We start from the raw sequence: 27,609 nt of genomic DNA on the forward strand, positions 1-27,609 counted from the left end.
ATGCCTTGAGCCAGCCCTGAGCGTCACCATCCATTGCTCTTTATTATACATCTCTGCAGAGTTCAGGAATACTGTAATTCCTTTGTGCTGGAGCTCAGGATGAGCAAAGTACACAGGGGTGCAAGAAAACCAAGTCCAAAAGACCAATCCTGAAACCACGGTGGTAAGAGCACCAAAATCACAGTTTATTGGGACCCTACACAGTCCGTGTTTCGGCTATAAAGCCTTCTTCAGGGGTCAACAAATTGATATGTATAGATTTTGCATCTGAACCTCTCAAAAATGAGAAGCAATGAGCTACGCGGTGCAGTCCACAATCCACTGTGTGAGAGTGGCTAGTTTGTGGAAGACTTGGACCTCCTTTCCTTTGTGCTCAGGATGAGCACCACAATTTTTTTTGAAACGTTGACTTCAGCAAATATTGCATCACATCATCCTCTAGCCAACCTGTAGAAACAAATTCATTACATGCTGATCTACAAGGGTCTGGTACCTAGGCAATCATTCAAAGAAACTATCCAGTATGGTACAGTGATTATTTATTTATTTAGATTTTGCTCACACCTTTTTCAGTAGTAGCTCAAGATGAGTTACATTCAGGTACACTGGATATTTTTCTGTCCCAGGAGGGCTCACAATCTAAGTTTGTACCTGAGGCAATGGAGGGTTAAGTTTTAAAGCTAGCTACAGAGAAAATTAGAGACTTGTAAGGGAAAATAAAATATTAAACATTTGAATAAAAATAAATTATGGTAAAGCCATAGATTATGTGTGTCTTCTACTTGGACTCATGAATATCTACAACAAAGACTGTAAGCAGTACATGATTACTGTACTCTCCAAATACTAAGTAGTGATCTGGGACAATGAACAAATGAAAGTGAATATGTGTACAGAGCTTCAGCCTTTAGTTCCTCAGAGAGATTTTGGTTCCAGCCTTGCCTTTTCAACTCCAACCACAAAGCATTAGGGATTGAAGATTGGCTCAATTAATGCTTAAATAATAGATGAGAAGGCAGCCTATGTATAGGCATTTTGTGGGTTTCTCCATAGTTATTTCTAAGGGTAAAAAATGAAGTACAGGCATTGATTTCAGCTGCATTCTTGATCTGAGAAGGACTTCTGTATATTCTACATTCACATTACTGGCAACAAGTGAAGTCTCATCCTCTTCTGCAGTCTCTGCCCTAATGCTGACTCCAGCTGTTCTCCCAGTACGCCTCCTATCTTTTCTCTTTCCCTTCCCCCACGGTGAATAGAGTGTCCCAAGCTGCTCTTTGGATCTCTCCTGTAGCTACCTATTGTACAGTAATAAAGGAAAGAATGCCTCTAATTGCAAAGAATATAAACAATGGCCAGACATACATTGTGCTTAATGTAACGTGGAGGGGCATTTTCAATATGACGTCTAAGTCTGACTTTGGACGTTTTGCAAAAAACTTCCCAAATCCCAATAGGAAAGAGGGCCATTTTCAAAAAAGAAAAATGTCCTATCTTTTGTTTTCGAAAATACTGTTGCGAACAAGGTTTTGTGATTTTGGACATTTTGTTTTTTGGTCCATTTTCGAAAAAAAAACATCCAAGTGCAAAATGCACAAAATCAAGCCATTGGGATTTAGGAGGAGCCAGCATTTTTAGTAGACTGGTCCCCCTAACATCCCAGGACAGCAATAGGGGCACCCTAGAGGGCGCTGCAGTGGACTTCATAAAATGCTCCCAGGTACACATCTCACCATTGCTCCCTCTGTGCTGAGCCCCCTAAAACCCACCCAAAACCCACTACCCCCAAATGTACACCACTACCATAGCCCTTGCAGGTGAAGGGGGCGCCTATATGTGAGTACAGTGGGTTTCTGCTGAGTTTTGGAGGGCTCACAGTTTCCTCCACAGGTGTAACAGGTAGGACCAGATAAAGGTTCATTCTGTAGGTAGGGGGAGGTAGGAGCCTGGGTCCACCTGTCTGCTTTGCACTGCACCCAACACTAGACTACTGCATGCTGTTCTAATGGACCTGAGTATAACATCTGAGACTGGCAAGTAGTGTTTTTCATCACATTTTTAGGGGGTGGGAGAGGGTTAATGACCACTGGGGGAATAAGGAGAGGTTATCCCTGATTCCCTCCAGTGGACATCTGGTTATTTAGGGCACCTTTTTGTGCATTGTTCGTTATAAAAACAGGTCTAGCTCAAAACATCTTAGTTTTAGTCCTGGGCGGTTTTGTTTTGTTCCATTATAGCTGAAAAACATCTAAGTTTTAGGAACGCCCAAGTCCCAGCCTGAACACACCCCTGACACGCCCCCTTGAGATTTGGATGCACTTCTGACAGACTTCATAGAAAAACGGCTAGAAATAGGTTTTGAAAATACTGATTTGGACGTGTTTGTGAGAAAAACGTCCAACTGCTGCTTTATGCCACTTTTTAGACGTTTTTATGTTTTGAAAATGAGCCCAATAGTAACATAATAGATGACAGTAGATAAAGACCTGTATAGTCCATCCAGTCTGCCCAAATTGATAAACTCATAGCATAAGATATGAAGTGATACTACATATACATGCTTGATCTTGATTTGTACTTGCCATTTTCAGGGCACAAATCGTAGAAGTCTGCCTGGCACTAGCCTTATTCTCCAACTACTGAAGCTGTCATCGAAGCCCACTCCAGCCCATCCAGATCTCTCCAGCCATGATCAGGGCACAGACCATAGAAGTCTGCCCAGCACTGGACTTGTTCTCCAACAACTGAAGTGGAATCTATGCAGCCATGATCAGGGCACAGATCGTAGAAGTCTGCCCAGCACTGGCTTTGCTTCTCAAATATTGATGTTGCCATCTAATCACTGCTAAGCGCGTTTGGGTCCATGCCTGCCATATAGGATTCCCTTGTGTTTATCCCATGCATTTTTGAATTCTGTTACGGTTTTCATCTCCACCACCTCCCGCATGAAAAAGTACTTCCTGATGTTATTATTGAGTTGCCCCCCCCCCCCCACCCCCGAAATCTAAATTCATATCTTCTATTTCAACCACCATCCCTCCTCTGGAAAAGATTTGTTTGTATATTAATACCTTTCAAATATTTGTTTCTCCTTTCCCCCAGGGTATACATCTTCAGGTTATTAAGTCGCTTCTCATACGTCTTTTGGCGCAAATCCCATATCATTTTTGTCGCTTTTCTCTGAACCACTTGAAGTCTTTTTATGTCCTTAGCAAGATGCAGCCTCCAAAATGGAACATCATACTCTTAGAGGCCTCACCATCATACAAGTCATTGGTGAGGTCTCTAAGTGGGGCCTCACCAATGACTTGTACAGGGGCATCAACACCTCCTTTATTCTACTGGTTATACCCCTCTCTGTGCAGCCTAGCATCCTTCTGGCTGTGGCCACTGCTTTTTCGTACTGTTTTGTCACCTTGAGATCCTCAGACACTATCATCTCAAGGTCCCTCTCCTGAGCTTGCTTATCAGTCTCTCTCCTCCTATCTTATACATCTCCTTTGAATTTCTGCACCCCGACTGCATCACTCTGTACTTCTTCGCATTAAATGTTAACTGCCAGACCTTTGTCCATCTAATTTTTGGAGATCTCTCTGGAGTATTCACACTATTGGCTATCTTCATGAAATCCGCAAAAAGGCAGTACCTTTCAAAAATATATTAAACAGAATTGGTCCCAGTACCATATTCAAATATTTGGTAAACAGATAATGTTTTCAAAGCTTTACAGAACATCCAGAAAGAACACAAATTTGCTCCAGAACTGAATTCCAATTTTGTTAGATTGATGCTCAAATGAACTATCTAAAACTTATTTGAAATGAACCTTATTAGATGTTGGAAAACCCAATAATAGAGTAGAACAGAAGCGTGAATTTTCTCAAAAAATCGGATATGTTAATAACTGAGTATGGAAAACAGGACAATGACCATGCAGAATTTTAAATGCCATACAGGCGATCTTAAATTTAACTCATGCACGGAAAGGCAGGCAGTTCAAACTTCTCAAAAGAGGAGTTGCGTGATCATATTTTGAACAACTAAATATCAACTTTGCTGCAACATTCTAAAGAAGCCTGTAATCTGCCAGCTAAATTGGAATGCAAACCAACATACATCACAGTAGTCTAATGGAGGCAAAATAATAGCCTGTACAATCATTCTAAAATGATCAGGTGTAAGTACAGATCTAATTGTTCTCAACCGACGTATTGTAAAAAAAAAAAGCGCCTCTTACACAACTGATTTGCCTAATATTTCATTGTTAGCTTAGTATCCAGAATTATACACAATGCCTTGGTAGGTTCTTTCAAATTGTAATTGTTCATCAGAATATATTATAAAATGCTAGCTTCAACAGTTATTAAATCATTACTAAAATAAAGAAGCTTTGTCTTTAGCACATTAAGCTTCAACAAATGCTGGTTTACCCACGAATGAATAAGAAAAATACAATCAGAAATTGCAGTCTGTAAAGTCTGATAATCTGAGGTCACAGGGATCAACACAAATATATCATCTGCATATGAAAAACCACACGATCTTGATGAATCTAATATAAAGCCCAAAGAACTCATTTAAAACATTAATAAAATTGGAGTTGAAGTCCAAGCATTGCAGTGCCGCAGGGTGCGTCACGTTATTATGAGTTCTTTGAGTTTTATATTAGATTCATCAAGATTGTGTGGTTTTTCATACGCAGATGATATATTTGTGTTGATCCCTGTGACCTCAGATTATCAAACTTGACAGACTGCAATTTCTGATTGTGTTTTTCTTATCCATTCGTGGGCAAACCAGCATTTGTTGAAAACATTTCTGCCACCACGCCCACAGCTGGATTCTGCACTTTTCCTTGCTAATTCTGGAAAGTGAAGTGAATGAATGAAGATCGGGGGAGGAGGTGCTAGTAAGAATAGCAGTAAATATGTGGAGGTCAATGGTAGAGGGACCCACAAATGTTATTTGTTTGCCTAGGGCCCTTTATAGTTTTAATCCAGCCTGTATCTAAGGAGCTGATGTGATATATGCATCCAGCTTTTCATTCATCTGCACGCAACGTTGGAATGCACTACGGCTGTCTTAAAATCAACATATGATTCGACAGCCTTCTGGAAATCGTTGAAAACTAACTTATTCAATAAGACATATAAAAAAAATCCTTCATAAAGATTCATCATCAGAACTGTATTAGTACTAATCAACACTGAACTCCTTAATCTGACTACTTTAATTTCACTATTATCATCTAATGTTACTCTTGATCCTACATTTTACATATCTAATATGTATTGATTATTTCTTCTAATTTTTCGATATCTTAAGCACCTTAATTGTATATTATTCTGTTCTGTCATTCCGTAATTGGTGACTGCCATTACGGCATAATGTAAGCCACATTGAGCCTGCAAAGAGGTGGGAAAATGTGGGATACAAATGCAGCAAATAAATAAATAAATAAAGGGAAGTGCTGAACTGGATTGCAGAGTCTTGCACTCTCTGTTTAATGTTATCTGCTGAAAACCTGCTGCTGTTGCATCTAACTTTGGAAAATATTTGGCATTAGCTGTATCTCTACATTTCCTCCACTTGCTTGAAGATGGCATTGTTTTCTCTTTGTGCATTTGTTATGCAGTTACCGTTAAAGCTATCTCAGTGGAGAATGTGATTCGGAAAAGTGGCAGTGATGGGCAGAACCAGTGTGTTCTAAGCAAGAAAGGAATGTTTTTTTTCTGAGGGTATGATAGGTAATGTTATCGTTAGCTATCCTAAACACTTCCAGCTGGAAGTTCCAACAGTATCCAGGGCAGAAGGATTAAGGCATAGGCAAACCAGGTATGGGCCTAGGAGGACCCAAATGCATAGGAAGCTGCCTCTCTGATAAGCCAATTCAATAGCTCTCAAGGCAGGTTTGTGCTCTGGTAAGTCAGCTAGTGGCAGAAAGAAGAGCCAGCAGTGCTCACAGAGGTCTGGTTATTCTCCCCACCTCATGTGCACTGCCATTCAACTGGCAGGAAGAGTCAGTGAGCAGGACTTCTTATGTGCTGCTTTTTCCTGTGCAGTCAGAAACATGCAGAGCCTCATTTGGGGAAATTTTAAAATGTATGTATATTATTAATTTGGATTTTGCTCACACCTTTTTCAATAGCAGCTTAAGGTGAGTTACATTCAGGTACACTGGATATTTCTCTGTCCCAGGAGAGCTCACAATCTAAGTTTGTACCTGAGGCAGTGGAGGGTTAAGTGACTTGCCCAAGATCACAAGGAGCAGCAATGGGATTTGAGCCGGCCACCTCTGGATTCCAAGACCTGTGCTCTAACCACTAGGCCACTCCTCCACTCCAGAGCCCCCTCTCCCCTGTAACAGTATATAGAGAAGATTTACAGAAAGTTTTCTTTTGAAAATTGGTGTAACTTATGCAAATTCCTGTCACGCAAGTTAGGTAGCCTGCTAATAAAATTACCTTCAAAACCAATAATACAACATTATGGGGCACGGCAACAGACATGCCATGCCACACGCCAATCCGGAATTACTGCAGGAGCCTGGTGATAATTTCCACCCCCAGTGCGTGCCATTTCTGGCGCTACAAAATTTTTTTATTTTGTAGCGCTGGTGCTTACCTGGTGGTGCTGCCTGGATACCGCCGAGTTAGCGCGGGGCCCCTTTACCGCTACCTCAATTTTCACTGTTGCAAGACTTGACTGCACCCACCTCGTCATTGGTTCTCAAGAACTTTGATACTTTCTCAATATTTAATTTTTATTATAAAGCTCCACACTTTTAGACTGGACAATATATTTTAAATCTATACTCATCTTAAAGATTTGTATGAAACAATGTCAGAAAGGGGACACAGCATCCAACATGACTATGTTTCACCCACACGGGATGTCTCAAGGACCGTCCCCTAGAATCGCCTCTAGCAAAAATATCGAAGTTCTTGAGAACCGACGACGAGGTGGATGCAGTCAAGTCTTGCAACAGTGAAAATTTGCTGGCAAGTTGGACCACTGAGGTTTTCAATAATTCATTACGGAATTTGTTTTAACAGCGGGAGTGTGTTTTGAGATTCATATCGTTGCATCCCATTGTAAAATTCTGTGCCTTTATACAATAAACACTACATATGTGCTTATAAGCCTTGTTAACCTAGGTGCCCTGTTTTAAAATTGTTTTCCACAGCACACTGAAGAACTATGTGAGCTTCAGTATATGAGCTGTTCATGACACCATACCAGCATCTACAGCAAAAACAACAACTCTACAAAAAATAAATAAATGTACGAGTACGATTGGCTAAAAAGTCTTGGGTGCCAGTTGGAAAAAGATTCTGATACTGTGGTGCACAATGAAGCACGCACACAAATGATTTGTAAAGCCTATTTCATAGCAAAATGTTGTGTGTTGTTACAATGGATTAGTGATGCTGTGGAGGAATCAAATGCGTGAGCTGCTAAGAATGGAGCATATGGCGGAAGAGAGTAGGTGGGGGGGGAGTGGCTAAGAAGAGATTTCTAGGAGTGTGGAACTCTAACCTCCAGATTGTATAGTGCATTGTTGAACAATTTGGAAGTATGATAGTGTGGAAACACCGGGAAAGGGAAGAAATGTTCAGTTCACTAAAAAAAGTGGGGGAGTGTGCAAGGGTTGTTCTTTTCTTGCTTGCTTCTATAATGAGGGAGAGATTATTAGCAATGTTGGAATGTATGAGCATGTTACTGTTCAGCTAGGAAGTATTGATTTCAATTATGGAATTTTATGCATTTCGATGAAAAGATTTAAGGCTCCTTATATTAAGCTGCGGTAAAAAGTGACCTTACAATGCTCTTTCATGGGTTTTTCCCATGCACTAAGGCCATTCTTACCACTGTTGGAAAATGGCCAATTTTCCATTTTGCAAAGTAATGGCCATGCGCTAATGTTGCAAATAGTGCACGGCCATTACCAAAAATTATCGCATGAGCTCTTGCTGCCACTTAATTTGTAGATGTAAGGGTTCATGCACTAATCAGTTAGCACGTGGTAATGTGGATGCTCTAACTGATTCACACTGTCACACCCACTCTCCACCTCCCAGACATGCCTCTCCGAGAAACTAAAGAAAAATTCTTTAGCATGGGTTATGCGAGTGCATAGTGGGCTTTTACTGCAGAATGCCTTAGCGCGTCCTTAAACACTTTTAAGCTGTGGTAAGTGCTCTCTAGCTTAGTAAAAGGAGCCCTTAAACATTAAGGACCCCTTGTACAAAGCGGCGGTAAGCCCAACGCAGGCTTACTGCTCACTAAACAGGAAGTACCACTGGGCTACCGCAGCAGCCCGGCGGTACTTCCCACCCCCAGTGGCGTCATATCCTGTGCTACAAAAATATATTTATTTTTTAGCGCCAGTGTTTACCTGGCAGTAATCGGGCAGTGCTGCATGCTGCCCAGTTACCACCGGGTTAATGCGGAGCCCTTACCACCACCTCAATGGATGGCGGTAAGGGCTCCCCCCCGAAATGGCTACATGGCAAGTGCTTTACTTTACTTGCCACTCGGCCATTTCCTGCCGAAATGAAAGACTTACCCTTTTACCTGCTGCGGTAAAAGGGGGCCTCTGCACGTATAAAAACATGCGTCAACACCAGCGCAGGCCCCCTTTTGCCGCAGCTTGGTAAAAGGGGCCCTAAACAAGACATTAAAAGTTGCCTTTTTCAATTTCTATTTTGTTTTACCTCCGCCCTTAGGGGTCCATTTACCAAACTATGGTAAGCACTTGAACATGCTCACTGTGGCTTAAAAGGTCTTACCGCAGGATGCGCTGAGGCATCCTGTGGTAAGTTCTGAATTACTGTGCACACACCATGCACTAAAACTGGGGGGGGGGGGGGAGGGGTTAGGAAAATTTATTAAACAAAATTCCATACAATATTGCAAAGCCTTCAAGATACGTATATTCATACACACTAATTTAAATCTAATTCGTTCGTTTATCAGCACTCGCACTAGTGGTGTAAGTTTGTCATATTTACAAGACTTAAAAATCAGTCATGCAGCTGTGCTTTGTAACAATCGGAGCCTATCTTCTGAAATGGTTGATAACCTGGAGTATAGCACATTACAGTAATCGAAATGTGGAAAAATTAGGGTGTGAACTAGTATCCAGAATTGTTCCTTTTAGAATAGTGGCCTAATTATACATAACTGACACAGTTTAAAAATACTTTACCACTGTGAGGAATTACCTAGGCAAACCCTAGTTCCTCATAAGGCACATCCTCCCTGGGACACCTTAACAGACCCAAACCTTGGAATTCTAGGCAGGAGGTTGTGGCTGGGATAATGAAAAATAAATCATCTGAGTTGGGGGAGTCAGGGAGACCCTGGAGGGAGCTGAAGGAAGACTCCCTTGCTCTGCCAATGGTGACTGAAGATAGCTTTGGTTCCCTGCATCTAAACCTGGCCAGCCATAGCTGGGGGAGTGCTGAGAAGGAGTTTGAGTACTACAGCCTTCAAAGTAGGACAGGCCTTTATATACAAGGGGCAGAGAGTGCTAGAACCTGTTTTTGTGTCTGACTGGCAGACCTGTTAAAGATCAGGCCTTTGTAGTGGTTAAATTGAAGGATAACTTTTAAGTTAACCTACTTGCTTTGCCTGCCTGAAAGGAAAGACAGACTTATGTTATGTAGTGAACCAAAGTGCATGAATAAAAGTATAATAAAGGTTTTTCTTTTGGTTTAAACTGTCTGCTTCCTGTACAGGTGAGGAGCCCAAGCCTGCTGCTCATGCTTCCACAACTGCATTTACCAGGGGATCCAGAGATAGTGTAGAATCTAACAGAAACCACAAAACTTGAGACTGCTTTTCTACTGATAAGGGTATGCCTGAAGCCACGTACACAGTTTCGGGAATGGTATTGTGGGAGTTAGCTAGCCCTACCAGCTTTGACTTTTCCTTATTTTTGACAGTCTCTGGGAAAACATGACCAGAGTGGCAGGTCCATTTTGAATTTTATACTCTATTTCTCAAATTTACTATTTAAGCAGTCATGTTTGAATTTCTGTAACTAAAACATTATTTTAATTTTTACGTGGAGGGAGCGTCTGGGGTAATCAGCGCAACTACGCTGCCACATGCTGATTTGTGCTTCTGCCCGTATCGCCTACAAAATAGGTGGCAGTAAGGGATCATGAGCTAATCTTTTTTTAATAGCCACACCCTAATGGCGTTAGCATGTGATAGACAAGCAAACAGCAGCAGCGATCCAAGGAAGGACAAACACAGCTAGAGTTTATCCAAATGTCAACTTTAATGGAAACAGGACCCAACCTGGCCAAGTTTTGGAAAAACCTTCATCAGGGGTCACATAGGTTTCCACAATACATTCACAGATTCAAAACATGTACTGCAGTACCTGCATAGAAAAAGCTCTGGTCCAATTCCAAATGTCAGTAACCACGGTCTTGGTGGTTACTGACTTTTGGAATTGGACCTATGTGACCCCTGATGAAGGTTTTTCTGAAACTTGGCCAGGTTGGGTCCTGTTTCCATTCAAGTTGACATTTGGATAAACTCTTGCTGCGTATGTCCTTCCTTGGATCACTGCTGCTGTTTGGTTGTCCGTTCTGCTTCTGAAGTAGACTGTCTCTGTCAGGGCTGCTGAGAGATTGAACTGGGCCCAGGGCAGGGCTGCTGCCCCCCCACACAATCGTCATCCGCTGCTGCCCCCCACCACGATCATCGCCGCTGCAACCCCTCTGGATTGCTGCCACAATTCAAATACCTTGGTTGGCGGGGATCCTGAGATCCTGCCAGCAGAAGACATCTTCCTCCAATGCTGACTCTTCACTCTGCCGATTGCCTGCCCCTGCGGCTGCTTTTTCACTCAGGGCATGCTCGGTTTCAAAACTGACCATGCGCACCTGAGAGGAAAAGCAGCCTCTCAGCAAGCAATGGGCAGAAGAGCAGTGCTGGAGGAAGACCTGCAGTGTCTGCTCCTCTGGGTCCTCCCCAGCCTCCAAGGGGTGCCGGAGTTTTCTCTCTCCTGCTCCTGTCGGGATGCAATCCCTCGGGTCCTGTCAGGAGCAAGAGAGAAAGAGAGGCCCCAGTGCCTGGCCCCCCTTGGAGGCCCAGGCCCAGGGAATTTTGCCCCCCCCCCCAAGACCTGTGTAAAGGCGCACTAAGGCCAATTGTTAATGCTGCTTTGTAAAAGGACCCCTTAGTCAGCAATTTTTATTGACTATTTTTGAGACTACAGTCTTCCCCCACCAAACTGAAAATTATCTGGAAACTTAAAGGAGTAAGTGGAAGTTGATAGGTTAAAAAAAAAAGGAATTATTTTAACTTATAAAATAAAGTAAAAAGAAGAGATATACTTAATCTGCAGCAAAAAGGCATGCACCTAAGATATGTTTTCTACTCCCAAATGTGGACACTATTATAATCAAAGAATAATAGGGTTTTGACACTGTTTAAAAGGGATTTTCCATTCTGCTGGTGTTAAATGAGAGAGTGTGTAAGAAACAGGAACAGAATATTAAGCAAAGTCTTCTTTTGTACTCTAGTCAATTATATTCACAACGTTTGAATACAGTGGACGTTTATTTGATCAGAGATTACGGAAATCTGTTAAAATAAAATCAGAAGAATAAACAGTATTCTTTGCTCTTCATAGGTAGCTTTATGGAAGTGTGACACCCCATTTTATAAAATACCAGTGTTGGTTTTCAAGGTCTACAAGTGGGAGAAGCCAGCTAAGGAACAGCTAAGGTATTTACGCATTAAGTAGCAGATTTATTTACTTAGTAGATTTTCTTTTTCCATTCATCAGCTTTAAGTGTGATAAAGTCAGATTTGGTCCCATTCCATGCATGAAATGTAAGATGTGTAATCTTGGGTAGTTGTGGTAACCTCTCTTGGATGAAAAAAATATAGAATGATGCAAAACCTTTTCAGAAACAAAATTCTTTCTTATAAATGCATCAATGAATAATGATATGACTAGGCAAAAGCTGTGAGAACATCTAATCAGCACCTATGTTTACTGATAACCCTTTTCTTCCGCCCTCACCTGCAGCACAGGTGGTAAGTGTTCCCTCAGGTTCCTGCAGTACTTAAATTACCATCAAGACATAACAAACATTGCCAAACCTCCTGTTTAAAAACAAATATAAAAAAATACGAATAGGAAGTCCAGTGGAGCTCCATAGAAAAAAAATCTGTGGAAGCAGAAACTTGGGTAAAGAGTCCTGCGGGACTTTTGGCCTAGAAACTCAGCTTATGGATGGCAAAAAAAACTGGAGCTGAACTGGGTTCCTCTCTCCCCCCCCCCCCCCCCCCCCCCTTTTAAAGAGATTTTAATTTCAGCCAAAAGATCCGGAAAGATGTATCGGTGTATAGCTGAAGCCTTACACTGAGACCTTAGCTTTGCTTTAGTTCAAGGAATAGCAATATTTCCCTGAAAGTCCATACAGTGAAATCTAGGACACCCAAAAAATGTGTCATTTTCGTTTACATTTTTTTTGTCCCCAATGAATGTTGTTAATGGTGTGCCCTCCTCTTTGCCCAGGGTGCGCTGCGCATTCTTTTATGATATGATGCACATGCTCAGTGGTTTGTGCATGTGTCATAGTTTGCGCAGGCATCCGGGGGGTGGGGGGGGGGGGGAGAAAGAGTGCACATGCTGGAACTCTTTAAGAAGAGAGCGCGTTATTACCGGCAGATGACATTCATTTCAAACAACAGCCCATCCCTAATAGTATCTTAAGCAATGGATTGTATATTCAGTCCTCAAGCCTGTAACTGGACAATATCGTGCACAATCACACAAATAAAGTCCGAGAGACAGGTCCTTCCAGTGCAAAAGCAGGGGGGGGGGGGTCACTTGAGTGTGTTAATCAGCAAATGTGACTAAGTGAGTGCTGGTAGTACACAACAGTGTTAGCTTATAAAAGCAATGGCTTGACACATGAAACAATTCTATAACTGGGTGGCGGCTGCTTCAGTTAGGTGCAAGGGGTGTGTTGTAAGAGCCTAGTCTATAAAGAAAATACTAGTGTAGATCAGTATACATACTGGGTCAGATTCTGTATATGGCGCTTAAAAAATCCACGCGGAAAACATTTCCGCCTAAGCGTATTCTATAAGCGGCACCTAGATTTTAGATGCGGTATAAAGAATATGCTTAGTCGATTTCCTAGTGCCTAAAACTATGCGCATCCATTTATACCGACCAAAATATGGTGTAAATCCCATCACGTAGATTTAGGAGCAGAAGGCCATACTCTATAACAACATGCATAAATTTTGGAACGCCCATGAAACGCCCATTTCCCTGCCCATAACCACATCCCTTCTTAATATCTGCACGCATTAAAATTTAGGCTCAGTTCGTACAGAATATGCTTAGGGAGTTGTGTGCCCAAATTCTAATTATTGACAATTAGTGCTCATTATTGCTTGTTAAGTGCTGTTAACGCTGATTGGCTTGTTAAGCCAATTAAGTTGTGTGCATTGTTATAGAATAGGCTTGGATTTCGGCGCGGAATGCTACATAGAATCTAGGGGACTGTACCCAACATTTAGGCATTTGCATTTATGCCAGCATTAGAGGGGCACATTCAACTTACAGTAAGTTAAACATGTACATGGGAGCCCTTTCCTATGACCTACCCATGGTTCCCTGTGCATTCCCCGCCCCCCTATATGGGCTGTTGAAGTTAAACAGGTATATGTAGAATAGTGCTGTGTGGCACTAGCATATACACATATAAGTGCATACATATGCTTCTATATACTAGTATTCTAAATATTCATGCACATACCCCCGAATTCTATATATGGCACCCGATATTTGAGTGTCAATTCAAGATGCATGCCCAACTAAATTGACTAATGAGCCAATTAGTGCCAGTAATTGGCACCAATGTGAATTTGCGCACATATTGTGCTACACTCTCTTCTATAATAATGTGCACCCACATCCCATAGCGCGCAACCCAAAAGGGGGTGTAGCCATGGGAGGTGCATGGGCGGGTCAGGTGCATTCCTAAAATTTGCATGCAGTGTTATACCGGGGATGTGTGTCCAAATTTGGCACCAGGAATTTCATCTGATTTCAGCAGGCACAAGTCCTGGCACCCAAATTTGGGCACCAAAATCGGCACTCAGTCCTATTCTATAATGGACATTCATCTTTGAGTGCTCATTATAGAATAGCATTGAGTGCCAATATTTTTCATTTTTTAAATTTTTGAGCACCATTTATTGAATCTAGTCCTCAGTTAAGTGTTAGCACCTAGGCTAGGTAGTGGCATGGGTTGCATCTTATAGATAACATGCTGTTACATCCTAAATCTAGAAAGTTGTGCACCCAAATTTCCAACTAGCACCCAAATTTGCACACAGAGTTTATAGCTTAATAGATTAATCAGATTCTAATTGGCTTTAACAACCAGTTATTGGCTATACTTGGTGTTAATTGGTTCTAATTGGCAGTTATGCGCATAACTGCCCTATGCCAGTATTCTATAAGCTGTGTGCTCAAATTCCAGAGCTGCTCCCTCTGTAAAGGGTCCGACCTCATCCCAGCATTGGCACCTCTCCCAATAGGTGGCCCTCACCCCAATGCCAACTTCCCTTTCTCCTGTGTGTGTAATTGCCGTTGTAAAATCTGAGATTAGCATGCATCATCCCAGCATCTAACTTTAGGCGATCTATTGAGAATTACCTCCTTACTATGCAATAACCGTTAATGCAGCAGATAACACGTAACAGTTAATACCACCTCAGGAGGTGGTATTAAGCACATTGGCATGATCTGCAATGCAGTTAATGCATGTAAGAGTACTGCCTCTGCATAAACTTTATGGAAAGAAGCAGGGCATAACCCCAACAATGCAGGACGTGCCCCCAACAGTTGACCAGAGACTTGGCAATTAGTGCATGATAAATACAAACTTTTACCATGCTTTAGTAAAAGGGCCTCATGGTCTCTGTGCATCTTATGTTTATTAATATTTATATTTACCAAGCAATTCACTCGTAAAGAGTAAGCACATGGTCAGAATTTTTGTCATCAGACAAAAAAAAGAAACAATAACAAAGCCTATGTAACTTCAAGTCCACAATACTGGGATGTCATGAGGAAAATCCTGTCAACAGAAAAAAAAAAAAAAAAAAGGAAATGGCCGCTATAGCCTTACTATCACCAGATAATACTTGTGCAAAGCAGAACAATTAAGTTCCAGAGGCTTTTGGTGAGGTGACCATTAATCTTTTGCTGTTGATAAATGAAATGAGTTGGGATGACTCAAAAATATTTTTATTTATTTACTTATTTATTAGGATTTATTTACCGCCTTTTTGAAAAAGATTCACCCAAGGTGGTGTACAACAAGAATAAGTCGAACATAGGCAATAGACAATTACAGCAGTAAAAATATTCAAATAATAATACACTGTACAAGGGGTGGCATAGTATTGTACTTACAATGTCCACACAATTTGAATAAAACATTTGACTAGATGGCATAGGCTGGAAGCAAAGGTGGATTACAAGGAGGGGCATAATTGAAAGGGGCGCCCAAGTTTTCCTGAGGGCATCCTCGCAGGACATCCCGGCAAAGGGGCGGGGAAACCCGTATTATCAAAACAAGATGGGCGCCATCTTTCATTTCGAAAATACGGACGGGGACGCCCAAATCTCCACATTTAGGTCGACCTTAGAGATGGTCATCCCCGATTTTCAGCGATAATGAAACCCGAGGGCGCCCATCTCAGAAACAACCAAATCCAAGCCCTTTGGTCATGGGAGGACCACCATTCGTAGTGCACTGGTCCCCCTTACATGCCAGGACACCAACCGGGCACCCTAGGGGGCATTGCAGTGGACTTCAGAAAAAGCTCCCAGGTGCATAGCTCTCTTACCTTATATGCTGAGCCCCCCAACCCCCCCCCCCACCACCACCACCAAAACCCACTCCCCACAAATGTACACCACTACCATAGCCCTTAGGGATGAAGGACCAAGTAAAGTCGGCCAAGTGTTCATCAGGGACGCCCTTCTTTATTCCATTATCGGCTGAGGACACCCATGTGTTAAGCATGCCCCAGTCCTGCCTTCGCTATGCTTCTGACACGCCCCCGGAAACTTTGGTCGTCCCTGCGACAGAAAGCAGTTGAGGGCACCCAAAATCGGCTTTCGATTATGCCGATTTGGGCGACCCTGGGAGAAGGACGCCCATCTCCCGATTTGTGTCGAAAGATGGGCGCCCTTCTCTTTTGAAAATGAGCCCAATAGACAGATAAGTTAGAGTAACAGCAGCTAGAAAATAAGTGGACTAATTTAAAGAAAGTTGCAAATGAGGTCAAAAAGATGCATGAATATAATCATACGATCACATTTTTCGTACCTTTACTCACAGAAAGACATATACCATATGTCTTCATGCCTTTTTATCGCCCTCTAAGCTCCCATTGTTCCCTTCCAAAGTTTCAATGTTTGCATTCCATTGTTCCATTCCTTAACGACACCTCAATTGTTTCACATAACTCTGCACAATGTAATCCATAACCAATCTGTAACAAATTGTATTTCCAACTTTTATCTCATATTGTAAGCCACACTGAACCCGCAAAAAGGTGGGAAAATGTGGGATACAAATGCAATAAATAAAATAAATAAAATAAATCTCAGCTAGGGTAGGAGTGGCTAAGCAAATCCTGCTATAGAATGTGCAGTCGGTGTTAGTCCTTGTGCAACCGGCAAGTTAACTACTTCTTCCTTAAAGGCTTGTGAGAAGAATGCATTTAGCCACAAATTTAAATCGAGGTTTTAAGAAGAACAAAGCACCTAATAGGTCCAAGAATAAGAAATTGCTTGCTTCTCTTTTGGGTATCTCTTGTCGCATCAGGAAATATTTTAATAGTACAATTTAAAAATAAGAGCATTTGGGACTAGGTTCAGTAAATAGCACCCAAATTTGGATGCCGTGGAAAACAAGCGAGAGCTATTCTATAAACACTGCTCTGAGTTGGGCTCCGTTTTCAGAATAGCGTGTAGCACCGAGATCCGTGTCCATCTTTGAGTGCGAGATTCAATCCAACTGAAACCTGGTCTAAATCCTCACATGCAAATTAGGCGTGGATCCCCCATATTCTATAATAGTGCATGTATCTTTAGTGAATGCCCCTGACCCGTCCATGCCCTTCCAATACCCACACCCTCTTTTCAGCTGCGCGCATCTTTTTTGAATAGCACCTAGCAAGATGCGTGCATAAATCCAAATCATTGCCAATTAGTGACAAAAATTGATAGCACCTATTTATTGGCTTGTTACCCAATTAAATTGTACGCACATATTGTGTATGCATCCAGTTTGTACATGCAACCTTGAATGCCATATATAGAATCCAAGGGTTGATATCTAAAATATATTCTAAGGAGCCAGTCTCTGTTTGTGCACAGATCCAAAATCACAGTCATTGTAGAAAGACCAATGTTATGCAAATCCAACTGCTCCAACAATGCAGAGACATCCAAACGTATCGACAGAACCACATTCATCCTGAGGAACTTCCCTAGGCTGCTTCTTACCACTTGGTAAATAATATGCCCTTGTTATTGGAAGTATCAATTCAGATGGAACTTTCAAAACTCTTGAAAGATATTTTTAAACATGTCCTTTGGGTAAGGAGAACTGATTTTGGAAAATTAACCAGTCTAAGATTAGGACTCCTTATTGCATTCTGTAGATGTTCTACTTTATATCTGAAGGATGTCAAATCATTAATCACTGCAGTATTTATAACTGAAAGAATTTGCACCGTAGGCTCCTGATCCTGAAGGATGTTCCAAACCTAAGAGAGATCCATCTCTAGAGATTTAATTCTAGTTGCATGTGTCTGTACTTTATCAGACAGTTCCTTAATTTGAGGAGATAGGAAAGTACCCAATGCATCCATGCCTCCCAAGGGGAACATCAGAGGGGTTTCCAGAATACTCACTAAGATTCCTTAATGGCACTCCTTTCCAAACAGAGTAGTAGGAATAACCGTTTCTGTGCCTTCCCAACTCAGTGCAGCTCATGCCTCTGCTCCTGCACTATCAACAACCAGAAGAATCACACTCTGCTCCAAATGTGGCAGGATAATGTTCATTTCAAAGTCAAGTTTTTCCCCTCATGATGAGAGAATCCTGTGGTGTTCCTGCAAGGCCATTTGACTGGCTTATAATTCTGTACCTTTGATGAACAAATAATTTAGGACTACACAGGAGCGTAGCCAGCTGGCAAATTTAGGGTGGGCCTGAGCCCAAAGAAGGTGGGCCCGAAAACTCCTCTTCCCTGCCCTCCTCAGCCCCTCTCCAGTGCTCTCCCTGCCCTCCTTCTCCCCCTCCGGTGCTCTCCTCAGCCTCCCTCTGGTTCTCTCCTCCCCCCAATAAAACCAAAAGAAATACCTGAGCTGGCAGGAGATCCACAAGCCCCGTCAGCAGAAGATCTCCTCCTAGCAGAAAGAACACTTACACCGGGGCCAGCCTCTGGTTTAAATCATTTTTTACCTCTATCGAAGCGGCCGCGTCATTGAAAGCCCTGCCCATCAAGCCTTCCCTTCATGAGTTTGTTCCCTCAGAGTCCCGCCTGCGCAGAAAGAGGAAATGACGTCAGAAGGCGGGACTCTGAGGGATCGAACTCACGAAGGGAAGGCTTGATGGGCAGGGCTTTCAATGACGCGGCCGCTTTGATGGAGGTAAAAAAGATTTAAACCCCAGGCGAGGGGATGTTGGGTGGGCGGGCCTGAGACTACACAATTTGTGGCTCCATAATAATAACCCTTTATTCAAAAACTTAACAAAATGAACAAATTTGAATTACCACTGAGACAGTCCATAGGTAGGTTCAATATTTAGTGAATATATTTTTTATTCATGACCGTCAAACAAAACAATCACAGCACAGGATATAAGGTACAAGATAGCCATAAAACAAACATTTTTCAACAATGTAAACGTGTAACTAAACCCCCTCCCCCAACTGATCAACTACAACCTAAATCCCCTCTGCCCACTACCCCACCCCACCCCCACCCTGGCACCCTATAATTCATTAGGAAGTTGTAGGTAGGCTCAATATTTAAAGAACAGTCCCTCATTTCAGTAGCAGGACTTATTGGTAGGCCTACTGAGCTAGATCAGTGTTTCCCAACTTCTTCAAGCCAGGTACCCTCTAAGTCAAACAAATTTCAACCGAGTACCCCTGACCACTGATCAGCAGAGATTTTGAAATGGATATGCTGTTATTAAACAATTAACTAATTTAGCAACATAAATAGCAAATACAAGTCATTGGAAAATGGCATACAGACCAAGATACAGTTGACAGTGTTATATTTCACTCTCATATAAACTGTTTGGCCCCTTGACAGGTGGTGTGTTTCTTACAAACTGAGTAAAAATGAAAGAGACTCATAGAGGAGGTCTATTTATAAAGACAGGAGCAAGCGTTCTCCACTAAAATGGAGAACTTGCCCGTAGAGACCAATCAGATTCCTTGTTTCATTTTCCCAGAAAATAAAAGATGAAACTTGATTGGTCACTACAGGCAGCTTCACCACTTTTGTGAAGAACTTTTATTTGTTTGTTTTTCATAAATAGGCCCCAGTGAAACAAGTCATTTTTCGATGCGTATGCCAAATGAAAATTAAAAATAAATAGCACATAGTAATGGCACAGAAGTGCAAACTGTGTTCAGAATATACAAGGAATGCAACCACAGCCACTTAAACTTTTACTAACTAGTAGGACAAAGTGGTTTACAAAGTAAAGTACACTGATATAAAAATGTAGGCAAGGAACACCAATAAAAATAGGAACAAGCCAGAAAAAGCCAGTCATTCAGAGGTATGAACAATGGGTATAAGAGGTATGAGATTGCATTCTGAGCTTAGAAAATTTAGAAATTAACAGAGTTAGCATTATTTGTTATATTTCATGCTCATGCTTAAAACCAATTCTGGCAGATCTACAATCCAAAAGCTGGCATATTCTATTCACGACATAGAAAATAAAATGATTTTTCTTACTTTTGTTGACTGGTCATTTTTCTAATCATGTTTCTAATCATGTTCCTCTGTTAAGCTTCTCTTGCTGAGGCCGGAACGATCCCACCGCCCAGAGACATAGCAAGAAGGACTCAGCGGCCCCAACATATCATCCCCAGAGCAACAACAAGAGTAGCTGACAAGAAACAGCAAGAGAGGCTCAGTGGCTCCACCATATTACCGCTCAGTGGGAGCTTATAGGTTTGGGCCGCCAAGCCCCTCCTACTGTTTCCTTGAGGCTGGGAGGCTTCTACCCCTAAAGAAATAGGATGAAGGGCTCAGCAGACCCAACATATCACTTTCCAACCACAGAGAAACAGCAAGAGGGGCTTAGCAGACCCAAAATATCACGTCTCAACCGCAGAGCAATAATAAGAGGTGCTTGACAGCTCTATCACACTACTTGTCAGTGAGAGCTTATAGACTGGGACTACCAAGCCCCTCTTGCTTTTTATGAGGATCCCCCCCCCCTCCTCCCCAGAGACACATTAGGTTAAAAGTGTCCCATCTGTCTCTGTCAGGAGGGAGCGAGTTTGTGCACCCCTGGTTGACTGGTTGGGGACTGGGTGGGATTGCCTGTAAATCCTGGAGGACAGTGGCGTTCCTAGGGGCGCTGACACCCGGGGCGGATCGCCGATGCGCCCCACCCCCCGGGTGCAGCGCCCCCCCCCATGCAGCTTGACCCCCCCCCCCCCCCCGGCAAAAGGACACCCCCCACCCCGGCGAAAGAACCCCCTTCTCCCCGGGTGCACGCTGCTGGTGGGGTGCCGCGCGTCGGTCAGCGTCGTTCGTTTCCCTGCTCCCTCTGCCCTGGAACAGGTTACTTCCTGTTCCGGGGCAGAGGGAGCATGGAAACAAACGACGCTGACTGCTGCGCGGCACCCCCCGGCGGCGTGCACCTGGGGCGGACCGCCCCCACCGCCCCCCCTTGGTACGCCACTGCTGGAGGAGACTTTTAATTTTGTTGGCAAAGTATGTAGCAAAATCATTGCAGTTCAGTTTAGACTGGGCAGGCTGATTCTGTTGTGGGAGTTTTAGTAGGCTGTTAACTATACTGAACAACTGCTTGGTTGAATTGGCAGTCTGTGCAATGCATTGAGAGAAATACTGTTTTTTGGTTTCTGTTAATGCTTGGTGGTATTTTGCCATGTGCTTCCTACAGTTTAGTCTGTCTTCATCCAGGCGAGATTTGCGCCATCTCCTTTCCAGTTTTCGTCCTTCCCGTTTAAGGATCTGAAGTTCTGGAGAAAATCAAGGTGAGCGTTTGTGAGTGGGGCATAAGACCATTTTTAGTGGTGCTGTCTTCTCTAAGGTCTTGGCTAAGTATGTATTCCAGATGTCAACTTGTTCTGACACTGTAGTTGTCATTTTATCCACATGTGGATAATCCAAGGCCTCTAGGAAATTCTCAGCGGTCAGCTTTTTTTTGTCTTTGATCTCCTTCCAAACTCTGGGAGGTGCCATTTGTTTCAGGTAGTCACTTAGGGAAAATTTAATTAGAAAATGGTCTGACCATGATAGGGGTGTAATTTCAATACTGTTGTTCTGGGATATCCACCCCTTTGTAGAATACCAGGTCTAGTATATGATCCTTTTTGTGGGTTGGAGAATTGATCACCTGTGTAAATCCTAGTGCTGTCATTGTGACCAGAAAGGCAGCTATGGTGGTATCTATGGTTTAGATGTGTATATTGAATTCTCCCATGATTATCAGCCTAGGGTAATTCACGGTCACTTCAGTAATCAGGTCTAGGATTTCTTGTACAGATAATGTGTTGTTGCGAGGTGCTCGGTATATCATGAGCAGCCAGATTGGTTTCTCCTCTTCAAGTTGGATTAAAAGAGATTCTGATTCATGTAGCTGGGGGATGGATATTCTGCATAGTTTTATTGTATCCTGAATTAAGACTGCTACCCCTCCACCCTGTCTTCCTGGTCTTGGTTGATGTTGGATGTTGAAACCTGTTAGGCATAGTTCAGCTAGTGGTAAACCCCCACTTTCATCTAGCCAGGTTTCACTTATTCCTAGGATGTTAAGATGCTGTTCATTTATGGCATCATGGATCACCGAGGATTTCTTTGCAGCTGATCTGGCATTCACCAGTCCTATAGTTCCCAAGGGTGGTCTGGGGGTGCTGGGGGTAGCTTTGGCGTGGCAATGAGGTGATCTTTTAAGTATCTTCCCTCCCTCCTCCCCTTTCACAAACATCCCTCCCTATACTTCCTCCCTGCCCCACGTACAAGAAACACCTTTGCATTCAGCAAATATAAAGCATCTTGCTGATAGAAGTACTCCCTATACTCTTGAACTAGTGTTCTGGTTGGAATTAGGGTATAGATTGTGGTTAAGTCTTTATAGCCTCATCAACACTTTCACCATAGTAGTAGTGCAGGCTGTGCAGTAGGCGTTTGCTCTGCCTCATCTCAGCACAACATAAAAGGTAAAGGCCCAGGTGATGTCAGAGTGCTAGCTAGGGGCACTCAAAACATGATGCTGCTGCTCTCCCTGTCTTGCCTCCATCACCAACATTTCTCTCATGCCTTACTCCTTGTCAATGACTCGTCCTTCCCTTTTGTTTCATGCCACTTAATCGTTTAACTTATTAGTGGAACACAACCACAGAGGCATGGTATGGTCACCTTTTCAATATGGTAGAGCCCAGCTAATGAACAGGTTACTTGAGTTAGTCATCACTGGACCAAACTTGCTTTCCTATTTCCTTGTGCCATCACCGGCTGCATAGGCACTGTTAGGCAGTGTCTTAAAAGGTAGAGGTAAAGGATTTTTTTTTACATTTATTATATTCCACATTATCCCAAGCAAACTCATGTGGTTCAATGTGTCTTACATTTGAAAATACAGTGAGACAGAATAATAGGATTCAGTTATATCATGGGAGCAAATAGATGGATATTTCTGAAACATGATGTAACAAAGTTGAGATTAGCAGCAATATCGTACCTGTGCAAGTGGGCATTTAATCCCAAACAAAAAGCATAAAGAGCCTTCAAGACTGGAATATGTTTTCTACCTCTATCAATTAAAGGACATGTTTCAGTCTTGAAGGCTCCTGGTGCTTTTTGTTTGGGATCGTTTGTTTTGTACTTTGTATCCGGGCATTTAAAACAGTCTGTCCTTTAATGATGCCGCATCATATGTTCTGAAATCATAGCCATTATGTATAATGCACAGTGCACAACAGGCATCCATATTCCATATAAACACACTTCAAAACTTAGTAAACAAACCAACTTCTACAGAGACTCTCAGAGTACATCCAAAACTTAATTTTTATTTCACATTTCCATCTTTCAAAATTCTAGACAGCAGATATAGAGATCAGTAGGAGGGAGGGACCCAAAGCAGTCCAAAACGAGTAAAGTCAGAACTCTCAGAAACAACACAGTTTATACCTAATTGTTTAACCACCTTTAAGATTTACCTCTGAGTTTAAAAAGCAAAACCATGTGCATGTAAGGACTGAATAAACGAATTCAAAGTTTAAAGCAAATGCCTAATACACTTCGACCTTGGAGATCTATAAAAGCAATCATATGACCATCTTAGGTATAGTGAATCCTGCTTGGAGACAGCAGCAAATGAATTAAATGACCAGAAGTTCCTTCCAGTCCTATTATGCTTTATAAACAGAAAAAGAATATATCACTTATTTTTCAAACAATTCTTTTTAAAGAATGCCGAACAGATAAACATTTTAGTTGGTGTAAATCTCATTGTAGGGTTCGGCTCGAATCCCTTAATACATCTGTCGCTCTGCCTCTGCAGCTGCCACATGACCCATGTTCCCAGTTGTGAATTTTATGTTATTTCCTATTTAAGCATGTGAACCATTCAATTATTTTTGTTATAGAAAGAAAGGGAAAACAGGCCGAATTTAAGTCAACCAGGGTCGGAGAGCTCAAAATTTAGTTTATATGCTACAGCTTCTAGCTTATCGGTCTTCAGAAAGGGCCGCTCTTAAGTGTGTGTAACTGTCTCCGATCTCTGGCTCCGGCTCCTGGCCTGCTCACGCATGCTAGCTCCAGCTCCCTCCGAGTCACTCAAGAGAGACGTGCTTGCAGTTGCTGAACCTCCTGAGTCCTCCTCCTCCTGCTCAAATTGGATGAAAGAGGAAGTCAGAAGACTCAAGAGAGGCCAATCGGGGGTCCTGTCTTCTGATGACGTCGTGTGTGATGGGTGAGGAGGGGCTACGTTCAGGAAGGACGCTGTGTATTGTGTTTGTGACTTCACGCTATAGTACACTGAGCCTGGGAGGAACAGCCGAGCCAACTAGCAACAAGCAGAGCAGAACAGATGGTAAAAAGGTAGACGTTTATTCTACCACGGGTGCAGGGGTGCCGGATGGGAACATAACCACTCCTGCGGGGTGGGGACATAACTGCTGTTTGCATCTGCGGTAAAACTCATACATTTTCTGCTGCGGTTTACTGCGGTTTACCCGCTCCCGTATCATTCTGTAGTCTATGCCCAAAAATGAGGGATGGATAAATGAGTTAATCTGCTAACCAACTGGAAAGACACAAAAGACACTTATAGAGGAGTGAGGGGTGTAAAAATATCAACAGATCCTTTTCTAAAAGACCACTGGAATTGAGCACATCCTGACCTAGACATCTCAAATATCTACATTCCATACAAAATGGATTTTTACACCTGTTAAAAGTTAGCATAATTTTTAAAGTTTGGATCTGCATTAGTGCTACCATCAGGAACTCTGGGATAATGCTATACACATCGAAATTCTGTGCATTAACACTGGCCTTGGGCATTATTACATGTTGAACTAAGGTGTTAGGGTAGTGAACTTTTCAAGATAATTTTGCAACTGCATGCATACATAGAAGTCCATGCCTAGTTTTTTCCTGTGTAGATTTCAGTAAAGTATGAGCATATGAGCACGCTTCTGCTTAGAAAATTACCCCAGGGAATTATTTGCCTACCTTTATACCTGCTCTTTAGCACACACAGATGTTCAGGTTTATTTTCCATTTATTATGGGGTAGGTTCAATAAAGGGCATCTAAAGTTAGGCACTGGGATACTATAAAGGCAGTTCCGCGTAGAACTGTTGTTATAGAATACTAGCTTAAGTCTTCCTTTTTGTGCCTAGCTTTAGGTGAAAGCATTTACACCAGCCAAAAGCCCCTCCATGCCCCTCCCTTGGCCACACCCCCTTTGTGTTCCACAGTATAGAAATCAGGCACGCTGTTTATAGAATAGGGGCGTGGAGCAGTTACATGCATAGCTTTTAATTAGTATCAACTACAACATCAAAAAATGGGTGTTGAATCACAAAATCAATAATAGTAACATCAAAGTAATATGATCCATTCAAAAAATAAAGACTACTATAAGGCTTATTTTCGAAAGAGAAGGGCGCCCATCTTTCGACACAAATCGGGAGATGGGCGTCCTTTTCTCAGGTTCGCCCAAATCGACATAATCGAAAGCCGATTTTGGGCACCCTCAACTGCTTTCTGTCATGGGGACGACCAAAGTTCAAGGGGGCGTGTCGGAAGCATAGCAAAGGCGGGATTGGGGCGTGCTTAACACATGGGTGTTTTTTGTCTATTAGATTGTAAGCTCTTTGAGCAGGGACTGTCTTTCTTCTATGTTTGTGCAGCGCTGCGTATGCCTTGTAGCGCTATAGAAATGCTAAATAGTAGTATTAGTAGTAGTAGACCGATAATGGAAAAAAGAAGGGCGTCCCTGACTAGCACTTGGCCGACTTTACTTGGTCCATTTTTTCTTGCGACAAAGCCTCAAAAAGGTGCCCGAACTGACCAGATGACCACCGGAGGGAATCGGGGATGACCTCCCCTCACTAACCCCCTCCCACCCTAAAAAAAAACTTTAAAAATATTTTTTACCAGACTCTATGCCAGTCTCAAATGTCATACCCAGCTCCCTGACAGCAGTATGCAGGTCCCTGGAGCAGGTTTAGCGGATTCAGTGCACTTCAGGCAGGCAGAGCCAGGCCCATCCCTCCCTATCTGTTACACTTGTGGTGGTAAATGTGAGCCCTTCAAAAGCCACCAGAAACCCACTATACCCACATTTAGGTGCCTCCCTTCACCCCTTAGGGCTATGGTAGTGTTGTACAGTTGTGGGTAGTGGGGTTTGGGGGCTCAGCACCCAAGGTAAGGGAGCTCTGCACCTGGGAGCAATTTATGAAGTCCACTGCATTGCCCCCTAGGGTGCCTGGTTGGTGTCCTAGCATGTGAGGGGGACCAGTGCACTACGAGTGCTGGCTCCTCCCGCGACCAAAGGGATGGGCGTCCTCGGTTTCCATTATTGCCGAAAACTGGGAACCAGGGGCGTATCTGAAAGTCGGCGGTAGCGGGGGCCGAAGCCAGAGTGAGGGGGCACATTATAGCCCCCCCCAGCCGCCGCCATTTCCGACCCCCCCCCCCTGCCGCCGTGGGTACCTTTGCTGGTGGGGGACCCCAACCCCCACCAGCCGAGGTCCGCTTCCTCCTGCCGCTGCGAGGTTTTTTAAGTTCTTCATCGGGATTCGTCCTCCGTCACTCTGTGCTGCTGTTCAAAGAAGCTGCTAGCTGAATGCAGTTTCGGACTGAGTCTGACGTCGCTGCTGCACGTTGTACGTGCAGGACGTCAGACTCATGTACAACGTGCAGCAGCGACGTCAGACTCAGTCCGAAACTGCATTCAGCTAGCAGCTTCTTTGAACAGCAGCACAGAGTGACGGAGGACGAATCCCGATGAACTTAAAAAACCTCGCAGCGGCAGGAGGAAGCGGACCTCGGCTGGTGCGGGTTGGGGTCCCCCGCCAGCAAAGGTACCCACGGCGGTAGTAGGGGGGTCCAGGGCGAAATCTGCGGGGGCCCAGGCCCCTGTGGCCCCACGCAGATATGCCCCTGCTGGGAACAACGACCATCTCTAAGGTTGACCTAAATGTTGAGATTTGGGCGTCCCAGACCTTATTGTCGAAACGAAAGATGGCTGCCCATCTTGTTTCGATAATACGGGTTTCCCCGCCCCTTCGCCGGGACATCCTGCGAGGACGTCCTTAGGAAAACTTGGGCGCCCCGTTCGATTATGCCCCTCCACGTAAAAAATAGGAAGGAAAAAGCCTTAAAGAGCTCCAAATCCAAAGATTTATAGAGCTGAATGTGATCAGCAAGATCTACTCATCTACATCATCGTAAAAAAAAAGTTCCATTTATGAATCAATTTTATGTGAAATTTTCACGAAACTTTCCAGTGAAGGTGATATTCAGTTCTATTCACGCATCTGTTCAATGTAAGAAAGCTTCAGTTCTGCTGATGCAAATATTCAAGAACGTTTCAAAACAATCATTACATTTATCTTAAGCAACGGGTATCAAGCCAGCTTCTGGAGTGGAGGAGTAACCTAATGTTTACTGCAGCAGGCTTTGATCCTGGCAACCTGGGTTCAATTCTTGCTGCAGCTCCTTGTGACCTTGAGCGAGTTACTTAACCCTCCATAGCCCCAGGTACAAAGACAGAGGGACAGAGAAAGTACCT

General features: G+C 43.1%; 1 protein-coding gene across 4 annotated transcripts in view; it reads left to right on the forward strand.

Annotated features, from left to right (window-relative positions):
• Positions 1 to 27,609, forward strand: part of TMEM229B (transmembrane protein 229B) — a 113,473-nt gene that overhangs the window by 78,701 nt on the left and 7,163 nt on the right. For 2 of the 4 annotated variants that reach the window (XM_030213871.1, XM_030213872.1), the window contains one exon: positions 11,657 to 11,751. The exons of the other annotated variants lie outside the window; for them this stretch is intronic. The gene's annotated coding sequence lies outside the window, so the exon portion shown is untranslated. The remainder of the gene's footprint in view (positions 1 to 11,656; positions 11,752 to 27,609) is intronic. 4 annotated transcript variants of the gene reach the window in all.

Source organism: Microcaecilia unicolor, chromosome 9, assembly GCF_901765095.1.
Source record: "Microcaecilia unicolor chromosome 9, aMicUni1.1, whole genome shotgun sequence".
NCBI lineage: Eukaryota > Metazoa > Chordata > Amphibia > Gymnophiona > Siphonopidae > Microcaecilia > Microcaecilia unicolor.